This window comes from Eucalyptus grandis, chromosome 3, assembly GCF_016545825.1.
Source record: "Eucalyptus grandis isolate ANBG69807.140 chromosome 3, ASM1654582v1, whole genome shotgun sequence".
Taxonomy (NCBI): Eukaryota; Viridiplantae; Streptophyta; class Magnoliopsida; order Myrtales; family Myrtaceae; genus Eucalyptus; species Eucalyptus grandis.
In genome coordinates, this window is record NC_052614.1 from 30686374 (window position 1) to 30698246 (window position 11873).

The window sequence follows — 11873 nt, forward strand, 5'->3', positions numbered from 1 at the left end:
AAGCTAACTGTCTTTTGTTTTCTTTTGTTAGATGTGGGCTTGTGTGGGAACTCGTGGAGTAGATACCCTCACCCTTTATCCTTTGCTTTTGTTACGCCTTACTTTTGTTATGTATATGTTGTATATATGGACGATGAACATGGAAAGAGTCCAAGTTGATAAATTTTGTAAGCCCTGCTGATGATAAAAAGAAATGAAGCTTCTTGTGATCTTGTTTATGTGCATGAATGATTTGGCCAATACTTAAATTGAAAGTGGAGTGAATTGCAGGATAACCTCATAATATAAACTTGAGATTTTAAATAATCCATGTTATACATGCTAACATTCAATGGTAAACACTATAGATTATATTAAAGGAGATTACTAGTTAGGCAAGATTATAATGATAATCATAATTCCGCTTGCGCTTAGTACGAGATGCCCAAGGACGACACAATTGGACTTAATTGCTTTTTTGTTCAATCCAATTTGGCTCTCATAAAGTCAATCGACACATTTCCGATCAAATTTGTATTTTTCCTCACCAATTGATCACATTAGCTTTACAAGTTTGCAATAAAAAACGATCCCCGACATTTTCTAAAAAAAACGACCTTATGACAACTTTTTCCAAAAAAGTCTCGGTTTGCAAAAAAATATTCTAAGACTGAGTCGACGCTCTTAGAATGACTTGTGACATGATAGAACTTTCAATTCTAAAATCGAACTCAAATTCATGGTTAATTTCAATCTGATGCATTTTTAGCGTAACCTAAACTATCAAGTAGCTTTTAGAAATTTTTTAGTGTAAATGACCTGTGGTCAATTTTCTTCAAGCCACAATGAACCCACTTGATACATTGGCAACTCTCGGTTATCGTGAAAATCTTGAGGATTCAAATACGGACACAAGGTACCAAAACGATAGAAAAATTAGTCTAGTGCCGGCCGATGAGAATTTTCCAATTTATTGGTGTTACTCACGATTAGTCACACATTTCAATCGAACCGACCTATCTTCGATCCCTGATCGATTTTTAAATGTGCCATAATGGCCTTTAAAGATGAACATGGTTGAGTAGCTGATTCCTGGTCGAATTCTTAAGTCTATTACGTTAAAATTCCTTAATGGCTTCCCCAGATAGTCTAGTTATCTTGAGAGTGATCATCAGCTCTGTGAACAGCCCTATAGGCGCATCGATGAAATGTCCGATTTATTCAATAGAAAATAGGATTGAAAATCTGGGATGTCATAACTCTTCCCTTTTTATAAAAATTTCATCATCGAAATTTAAACCATTACAAACCATTACAAATGTTAAGCAAAAATGTGGGGGTACAACTATCTCATCGACTCTTTAGTCTCCCATATTGCTCTTTTAGTACCATGGTGTTACTAGACCACTTTGACCAATGGGATGGTCTTTGTACGTAGAACTTGCTCTTTCCAATCCATTATATGAACCGGGCTTTCAACGTATGACACACGGTCATCCACGTCTAATTCTTTAAAATTAAGCACATGGGTTGGGTCAGGTTCATACTTTCTCAACATCGACACGTGAAAGATGTTGTGCACTTGTGTCAATCTTGGCGGCAACCCAAGACGATACGCAAATTCCACCAGGTGTAGTTGATCTTTCCAACTTCCTTTGAAGTCTAGTACACAAGCTCTCAACATGTCCTCGATGGTCTGAATTGTCCTCTCAGACTGGCCATCCATCTGAGGATGATATGTCATACTGTACTGCAAGCACTCTGTAAGCTCTTCCAAAAGGTGACGACAAATCTTGGGTCTCTATCTGAAGTTATCGTAATCGGCACTCCATGCAAATGAACTACCTAACGCACGTACAGATCTGCGTGTCTATCCAAACTAAGGTCCTTTCAAACTGCAATGAAGTGAGCCGACTTTCTCAGTCTGTTGACTACTACCCAAATCGAATCATTACCTCTCTGACTCCTTAGTAATCCGGTCACGAAATCTATCGTGATATGCTCCCATTTCTATTCTGGGATTTTGAGAGGTTACATAAGTCCTCCCGGCTTACAATACTGAGCTTTAACCTACTAACATGTCAAACACTTGGCAACATGCTTGGCGATGTCCGCCGTCATACTTGACCACCAATAGTGTTGACACAGATTTTGATACATCTTGGTACTACTAGGATGAATGCTATAACTGCTACGATGTGCTTCTAATAGAATATCCTCTCTAAGCTCCACATCATCAAGTACAACCAAACGTCCTCGGAATCTTAGCATTCTTTCATCAGAAATCTTAAAGTCAGCATTCCTTTTCTCAATGTCCTCTTGAATGATCTTTTGTACATCTAGGTCTATTGGTTAGAGTAATTTGATTCTAATCTAGACATCCGGTTCAATTCTGAGGGTGGCCATAAGACTTGAAAGGTGGCCTACCTCAAACTTGAATATCAAATTTCTACCTCTCTTGATTATGTTCCACTCCTTAATCAATATATGAGCAACTGAAGACTTTCAACTCAAGGCATTGGCGATCTTGTTCGCCTTTCCCGGGTGATATAGGATATTACAGTCGTAGTCCTTCAGCAATTTCATTTATCGGCGTTGTCTCATGTTCAACTCCTTATGAGAGAACAAGTACTTGAGACTTTGATGGTCTGTGAAGATCTGGAATTTTCTTCGCACAAATAGTGTCTCCAAATCTTCAAGGCAAAGATAATCGCCATGAGCTCTAAGTCATGCATCGGATAGTTTTGCTCATGAGGCCTCAATTGATGGTAAGCGAATGCAACAACCCCGCCATTTTGCATTAGCATGCAACCTAATCCTCTGAATGACGCATCACTATAGACTCGTATCCTCCAGGACCAGGTGGAATGGTCAACATAGATGCGGTAGTTAGCTTCTGCTTAAGCTCTTGGAAACTATACTCGCATTTGTCCGTCCACACAAATTTCTCTTCTTTCTTCAAGAGTTTAGTCAATAGTGATGCTAAAGATGAAAACCCTTCTACAAACCATCTGTAGTTACTTGCCAAACCCATAAAACTTCTAATCTTTGTCACTATAGTCGGTCTTGGCTAGTTGATCACGGCTTCAATCTTGCTCAGGTCCATAGAAATTCCTTCACTTGAAATTACGTGACCTAAGAAAGCAACATGAGTCATCCAAAACTTGCACTTGCTAAACTTAGCGTACAACTAATGGACTCTCAGTGTCTGCAGCACTAATCTTAGATGACCCTCATGCTCTTCCTCACTTCTTGAATACACTAAAATATCATCGATGAACACGATCACAAACTGATCTAGATATTCCTTGAATATTCGATTCATCAAATCCATAAAGGCAGCATGAGCATTTGTCAACCCAAATGGCATCACTGTAAACACAAAATGACCATACCGAGTATGAAATGCTGACTTAAGAATGTCCTCCTTCCTGATCTTCAGCTGATGATATCTTGTCCTCAAGTCGATCTTCGAAAATATCAACGCTCCTTGCAACTGATCAAACAAGTCATCGATCCTCGGGAGTGGATGCTTGTTCTTGATCATTACTTGATTGAGTTGCCGATAGTCGATGCATAAGCACAATGAACCATCTGTCTTCTTTACGAACAGAATCGGTGCTCCCCAAGGCAATGCACTAGGACGAATGAATCCCTTATCCAAAAGCTCTTGCATCTGCACCTTCAATTCCTTCAACTTAGATAACACTATCTGGTAAGAAGCCTTAGAGATTGGCTTTGTCCTAGGTGCCAAACTCAATCACAAACTCAATTTCTCTCTCTGGTGGCAATCTTGGCAATTCATTTGGAAAGACATTTGGAAACTCTTGCACCATAGCAAAGTCTTCCATCTTCAACTCCTCAATTATCGTATCCACAACAGTTGCCAAGTAACCTTGGCAACCTCGTTTAACAAACGAGTTGCCTCAGGCGACGAGATCAAGACAATCGAGGGTCCTCCTCAATTCATGACAAACTCGAAGCTCTCACCCTCTAACGGGTAAAACTGAATCGACTTGCGATAAGTCCATTTTAGCTCGTTACTTGGTGAGTCTAGTCCATGCCAATAATTAAATCAAAGTCGTACATGGCTAGGACTAATAAGTCTATTTTCCTTACTTGCTCACCAATCGCTAACTTGCAACTAGAACAACCCAAAGCAGCAATAACTTTATCCTTTAATGGTGTAGATATACTAATTGCCGACTCCAATAATACAAGACTAACTCTTATCAACTTAACATACTGCTCGGCAATAAAGGAATGGGTTGCTCCTAGATCGAATAAAGCATAAGTAGGATGGTCATTTAGCGAAACCATACCTGTGATCACATCAGGCGCAGCCTCTGCCTGACCTTGTGTGATGGCATACACCATGCCCTGAACTGGTGGTCTCAACTGTCCTCCCTATGGCACATTCTGAGGTGCATACCCTCTAATTTGACCCATATATGGCGGTGATGGCAATTGCAATTGTCCTATTGGTCACCTAGGACAATCTCTAGCCATGTGACCCTGCTGGTCACATTCAAAACAGGCACCCATCCTTCAAGGACACTAATTCGCACCATGTCGCCTTCCACAAGTGCACACAAATCATTCCTACTTGGCCTAGACTTGCCAACTCCACCCTTCCTGTTGGGCGGGATTTGGAATCTACCTCCAGTCATGGGCCTCTTTCCTTGACGGACCGCATCTTTATTGGAATTAAACCTTGACCTAGATGAGGCAGCTCTCTCATTCTGATCTCTCTTGATCATCTAGGTCCCTTTCATAAAGGTCATTGTAATTTCTCAATTCAGTGAAATTAATGTACTCCTCAAATTTGGCCTAAATCCGTCCTTGAATCTTCTCACTCAGCTCATTGGATTCTCTACTAGTTCATGAGCATAATGCGATAGTTCATCGAACTTCACTTCATATTGGTTTATAGTCATAGAGCCTTGGCGAAGGTGCTGAAACTCTGCCATCTTCATCTCTCTGGCAATCTCTGAAAAGTATTTACCATTGAAAGCCTCAAGGAAGGCGCTCCATTCCAGGACGACACCTAATGGAACGCCCTCCTTCCGGAAATACCGCTCTTTGGGTGGTTCTTCACCAGGTATTTACAACTCCCTCCAACCGGTAGGTTGCAAGAACAACTTTCTCGGTCTCATTGCACATCAGTAGTGAAAAAGTCTTCTCAAGTCCTTGAATCCACAAAGCAGCAGCTTTGGGGTTTCCTACCCCAGTAAACTTAGGTGGATTCAATTTCAAGAACTGTTCCACCGACTTATGAATCGGTCTCTCAGCGACCATAATTCTTGGCGGAACCTCGGCAAGTGTGGCGGTAGGTGCGGTTGTAGCAACAACATTGGTAGCAACAGTAGTAGCGGTTGCAATGGTGGTGGCAAAGCCGGCTGCTTGGTTCTAGGCCTACTGCCCCATCATCTCTCACATGGCATCCAAAGCTTGGGTGATCCCAATGGTTCTTTGATCACCTAGGGCTGCTACCCAACACCAATAAGACGTGGTTCTATGCCACTCGCGCTAGCTTATGCTGGCGCTCGACCTCGGCCTCCTCGGGTACCGACCTTGGTCGGCATTCTACCCCAAGTCATGGCCCTAACGGTCCTCTTGGTAGGAGTTCGCTGCTCCTGATCACTCATGGCTCAACTTTATCTACTAAAGCTTGCTTCCAATTCCATACCGAATTAGAAATAAAGTGATCTAAACCACAAGCAATTTTACCAAACAATTATCACAAACATGCACTAGCATGAATTTAAATGTCATTTCTACTACTATTCCATGAACCATCGCACCTTATCACTCCGATCCCTAACTATTGCTTTGATACCACTTAAACGGGGATGTCACGCCCCGATCCTTGGGCACGCGCCCATCTTGGCTTGGTCAATTAAATAGCGACGTCCCAGGAAACAGATATAAAATCATTAGACAATAAAAAAAAATGGGATAGGAAAGTAGGACCAATTTTTCACAAAATACATTTTTATTAACACATAGGTCTATACTCAAAGGTTTACAAAAGGGATCGGCTCCCTACAAAAGAGAATTTTCCTACGACTAGCTAGTTGGACAAGTTCACCGATTCTTCGGGCTTCACTGATTCTTCGGGCTTCACCACTTAAACTCCGGGGCTTCCAATCCTTTATCAACACCATCTAAAGGACCTAAAAATGGTTATACAATAACTAGTGAGACAATGTCTCAACGAGTTCTACCTTCCTAAGACTCGATTAGGAAAAAAATACGGCATAAGGGTTGCCTAAGCACAAACAGGCGTTAGAGGGTTTACCTTGGCCTCAGTTTCCTTTCTACAAGTTGATACCATTTAATATTTCATTGAATCATATCAATAATCAAATCACCTAATGAGATCGAATCATTGACCAATTGACTTAGTCGATTCCATGTCATCGGATTGTCACTTGGTCAAAACAATACTATCTATGAGCCTGATCAAAATCCAAGACTGCTCACCCTAGGTGATATATAGATAATAGCTTGCCCCAAATGCTAATAAATAGCATACCGTTCATTCTCTAAGATGACATAACGAGTCACCGAGCTAGTATTGCATATTGTTCCTTCTCTAAGATGACATATAGAGTCATCGAGCCTGTATAATAGGCCATTCTTTCTCCAAGATGACATAAAGAGTCACCGAGCCAACATTGCATACCATTCACTCTCTAATATAACATATAGAGTCATCGAGTTGGTATCGTATATTGTCTTATCTTCAAGATGACATATAGAGTCACCGAGCCATTATAGTATACTATTCCGATTGTACAATCAATTTACCATTTTTTTATCATACCCAATAAAAATACATGTGTGCGGGTACACGGCTGGCCTTAGCCAAAATACAAGGTTTTCACTTTTAAACCTTCCACTATTTTTAGTAGTCCTAAAATAGATTTTTTGCGCTGTAGACCGATGCCCAATAATTTTTCAATTAATTACCAAAATTATCCAATTTAGGAATAAAATCCTAAAGTCACAATTAGGCAAAATTAGCACAAATTAAAGCTCAAATAAATAAATAGATTGCACCACAATAACTAGCATAAAATTCCGGTTGTCGCCTATTCTAGCCTAATTTTCAGAAAATAAATAAATAATTAAATAATTATGAAAAATAATAAATAAATGTCAATAAATCCAACTTAGGCCCATAATGCCTAATTGGATGCTGAAATGGACTCAAATTTTTTTTTTAGACTCGTTAAATAAATGTTAGTGTCTATTTACTTGTTAATTGCAATAACTAACTACCTAATATGCATTAACAATTAATTAAATTCACTAATCTAATGTAATCTAACCACCTAATCCATCTTAACCTAAACTAAACAACCCCTAAGTGTGATTAACCTACTAAGCGAGGATTAGTGAGTTAAACTCACTTGTTCGGTGATCCGGTCGGTGCAAAACAATGGGAACGCAACTGGGCTCGATTCTCTCTAAGGCGGGCATAGCTTTCAGGGTTCAAAATGACCCCAAAATGAGCCTCGAAGGCTGCTGGAAACCCACTGGTTTCTTCTTTGTTCTTGGTTGAAACAGAGGGCAACAAGGGCTGGTTAAAGCGGGGATGGACCGAGGAAGGTGGAAGAGGCCAAATCTAGTTCAAGTGGGGACTCATGGTGGTCGGACGTGGGCCAAATAGCTCCGGATGAGCTCCACATGGCATGGGACAGCAGCTGGGATGTCGGAACAAGCGAGAGGGAGGTGGAGCAGCGTTGTGCTAGTGCGGGGCAATAGTGGTGTGCGAGACGGTGAATGGCGACGGCGAGCAGTCTGGTGGTGGCGTGGCTGCTCCGGCTGGTCTCATTGGCTACTAGTTTCGAAAATGACACAATAAGGAAGGGAGGGGAGGCTATCGATTGGATGAGGGGAAGAGGGAGAGGATGAGGGAACAAAGGGAGTCCGCTTGGCTTAATTTCTCCTCAAATGTTCCCTTGACCTTATCCAACTTGTCCACCAAGCTTGGCTGTCTTCCATGGCCTAAAATCAGCCACAAAGGCTCCAATTACAACCCTTGAAATGGTCCAAAAAGCCTAGGTAAGAGGGAGCTACGAATTTGCTTGACTTCTCCCTCAATTGGACTTAATTGATTCTTGATTCAATCCAATTTGGCCCTCATAAATTCAATCGACACCTTTCCGATCAAATTGGTATTTTCCTCACCAATTGATCCCATTTGCTTTCCAAGTTTGCAATAAAAAACGATCATCGACATTTTCTGGAAAAAAAATGGCCATAGGACAACTTTTTCCCAAAAAGTCTCGATTTGTAGAAAAATCTTCTAAGACTGAGTCGACGCTCTTAGAATGACTCATGACATGAAAGATTTTTTTTTTTTTGGTAAAAATGATATGACAGAATTTTCAATTTCTGAAATCGGACTCAAATTCGCGATTAATTTCAATCTGGCGCGTTTTTAGCGTGACCTAGGCTACCGGATAGCTTTTAGAAAATTTTAATGCAAATGACCCATGGTCGATTTTCTTCGAGCCACAGTGAACCCACTCAACATGTTGGCGGCTCGTGAAAATCTCAAGGATTCAAATACGGACACAGGGTACCAAAATGATAGAAAAATTAATTTAATGCCAACTGACGAGAATTTTCCAATGGTGTCACCCACGATTAGCCACACATTGGAGTCGAACTGACCTATTTCTAATCCCTGATCGATTTTTAACTGTGCTGTAATGGCCTCTAAAGATAAGCATGGTCGAGTAGCTGATTCCTGGTCGAATTCTCAAGTCTATTGTGTTAAAATTCCTTAATGGCTTCCCCAGATAGTCTAGTTATCTTAAGAGTGATAAGTTCTGAGAACAACCCTATAGGCGTGTTGATGGAATGCTTGATTTATTCAATAGAAGATAGGATTGAAAATCTTGGATGTCACATGAATCACTCTTAACAGGTATTGCCCTACACCGTCACACCTTTTATTTGCTAATGATGTTATATGTTTCATGGATAGAATAGTCATGGAATGCCAAAGTTTGGCGGATATCTTAAACCAATACTATTATGTAATGGGTCAAGCCATCAATTTGAACAAATCGGATGTTTTTTTGCAAAGATTGTCCCCTGAACTTGAAGAGGAATATGGCTCGAGAATTACGTGTTCCAATCATAGAAAACACAGGGAAATACCTTGGCATACCATTTAATTGGGATTAGTCAAATTTGCATGGATATTAACAAGAGTAAACATAAAGATGGAGGGATGGAAAGAAAAAACCCTGTCTAAAGTAGGTAAAGAAATCTTGATCAAGAGCATAGTGCAAGCTATTCCTCAATATGGCATGTCGATATTCAAGATACCAAATTCTATTTGTAATACCATTGAAAAAAGAGTAAATGCATTGGAAGAGATGGGAAGTGATGAAAACTAGGAAAGAGGAAGGAGGTCTAGGTTTCAAAGACTTGCAGATCTTTAATACAGCTATATTATGAAAACAAGCTTGGAGACTATCTCAAAATCCTTCAGCTCTTTGGAGTTGGCTTTTTAAAGGCATATATTTTATGGATAGAGATTTTTGGAAAGCCAAAAAAGGACATCACCCGTCTTGGGGTTGGCAAAGTATCCTAGTTGGAAGAGAAACCATTGAACTAGATGTTAAGTGGATGGTGGGAGATGGAAAGTCCATAAAGATCCATGAGGACAAATGGCTAACTTCGAGACTGATTGGGGTCTTGCAAATAGGGACAATCCATACAAAGTAGCAGGTCTTATTAACGAATGAACAAGGAAATGGAAAGAACTAACTTTGCAAAAGATGTTTGCAGAGGATGTTGTAAAAGAAATACTAGCTATTCCCATCAGTCATAACCCCATAGCTAATGTTCTATGTAGGACAGCAAACAAAATTGGAGATTACACAGTTACAAGCAGCTACAGCAATTAGCATTCTAAGTCTAACAAGTTAGATCCATCCAAGGCAACAACCTCATAGTAGCCTCGTAAAAAATTATGGACAAAAATATGGAATCTCGAGTTCCCCCTAAAGTGCAAATATTTCTAAGGAGTATATGCCAAGATGTCCTCCCTACACGAGATTTTTTTTTTTTAAAAAAAAAGAGGCGTGTTACATGACTTGCTTTGCCCACTTTGCTCAAAACACCTAGAGACAATTGAACACATCCTTCTGATCCGTGGTTGGACAAGGAAAATATGGTCAGATCAAACTCTCAAAACTCACAACAATTCTCTAAATATCACGAGAACAGACAAATGGTTGCTGGAAAATTTGGAAGCCAAGCTTGAGCCACATGAAACAAAGGTAGTAGTGGCCACACTCTAGCTCATTTGGAAGGCGCGAAAAATGCCATGTTTCGGGGCCAACAATTGGACCCTCTAGCCATTCTAGAAGAAGCAAAAGCACAAATCAGCAGCCATCTTCGGTGGAACCCTCATGATGGTAACTCAAAACCCAAAACAAGAAGAGAAGGGATTAAGTGGAAACCTCTACCTGGCAACAATCTGAAGTTGAATGTCGACACTTCGTGGGTAGGGAGCAACAAACTGTGCTCTATAGTTGGGATCATGTAGAACTCAAGTAGGATGGTGGAAGGTGGCTTCACAACCAACACCTGAGTAGATTCACCCCTTGAAGCCGAAGCCCTAACATTTGTAAAAGGTTTGCAATTTCTGCAACAAATCCAAGGAGAGCATGTGAGGCAAGTATAGAAGATACCTTTACATTATGTGTGTGAAAGTGACAATTCAGTGATTGTGGCAAGTATATTAGGCTGTGAATAAGCCCCATGGGTTATGAGGAACATAATCAGAGAAAGAAAATGTATTTTAAATCCAATTTAGCCAAGCCAAGCCGGCCCATTGTTTAAGGGAAGAAAACCAAGCCACCGACTAGGTAACAAAATTGGGTTACCTAGAAAGAACAATTATGTGGGATGCATGATGTGTTTTCTTGTGAATTAGTGAATGCAATTAATCTACCAATGCACAAAGAGATACATAACATTGATGAACACTCAAAATGATTAGAAAAGAAATTTATTTTACTTGGGATTAAAACTCACATTGCAATCAAGTCATCAATTGGAAAGCAAATGTCTTGTCCCGAGCGCGTGGCACCCCACACTTATATTCCTATGGCCGTTCGATTGTGATGTCCCAGGATGCGTCGCCAACCTAATTCACAATAACGATAAAACACACAAGCGGAAATGTAAACAAATCTCCATTACATCATTCAATAGGGATAGTTAAAAACAAATGTACTTATATATATGCATCATAAGTCAAAGTCACATACATGTCAAGTTCAAAAGTTAAACAAAATCTTTGCTACATCCAATACGCTTGACCGCACTACTACAACCTCCATGAAAAAGAGGCCCGGGGTACACCTACACCTCTAATATTATGAGGGCAGTTCAAAAGTGCCAACACCCTACTACTACTACCTAAGCCTCTATGGCTTCTAGGTTCCATGGCTCCAGCTCGGTGATCGACTTGGGGTCGAGCTCAAGGTTGAACACTTCCCCATTGGGAATGTCCTCATCCTTAGCATCCTAGCTTATGCCTCCCCCAAAACCTTTGACACCTAGTAGACCATTAAAGTGACAAATGGGACCATGGCTCTCATTGCCCACCCAAAAGCACCGGGCCATGAATTGATGAGGTACAAGGTTAGGTAGGCCCTAGTTGACCCAGATGGTCATGACGTAACGCGTGTAGTGCACGTTGGCTCCTTTTGCTACTAAATACTCTGTCACCTTATGATTGGAGGCCAAATTGTATCTGATTGAACAACTCAGCCATTCTTAGGGCTTGTAAATATTCAATAAACAAATATGAGATAAACTCAATGAGTGAAATCCTTAGATCTCGCGTAAGGAAG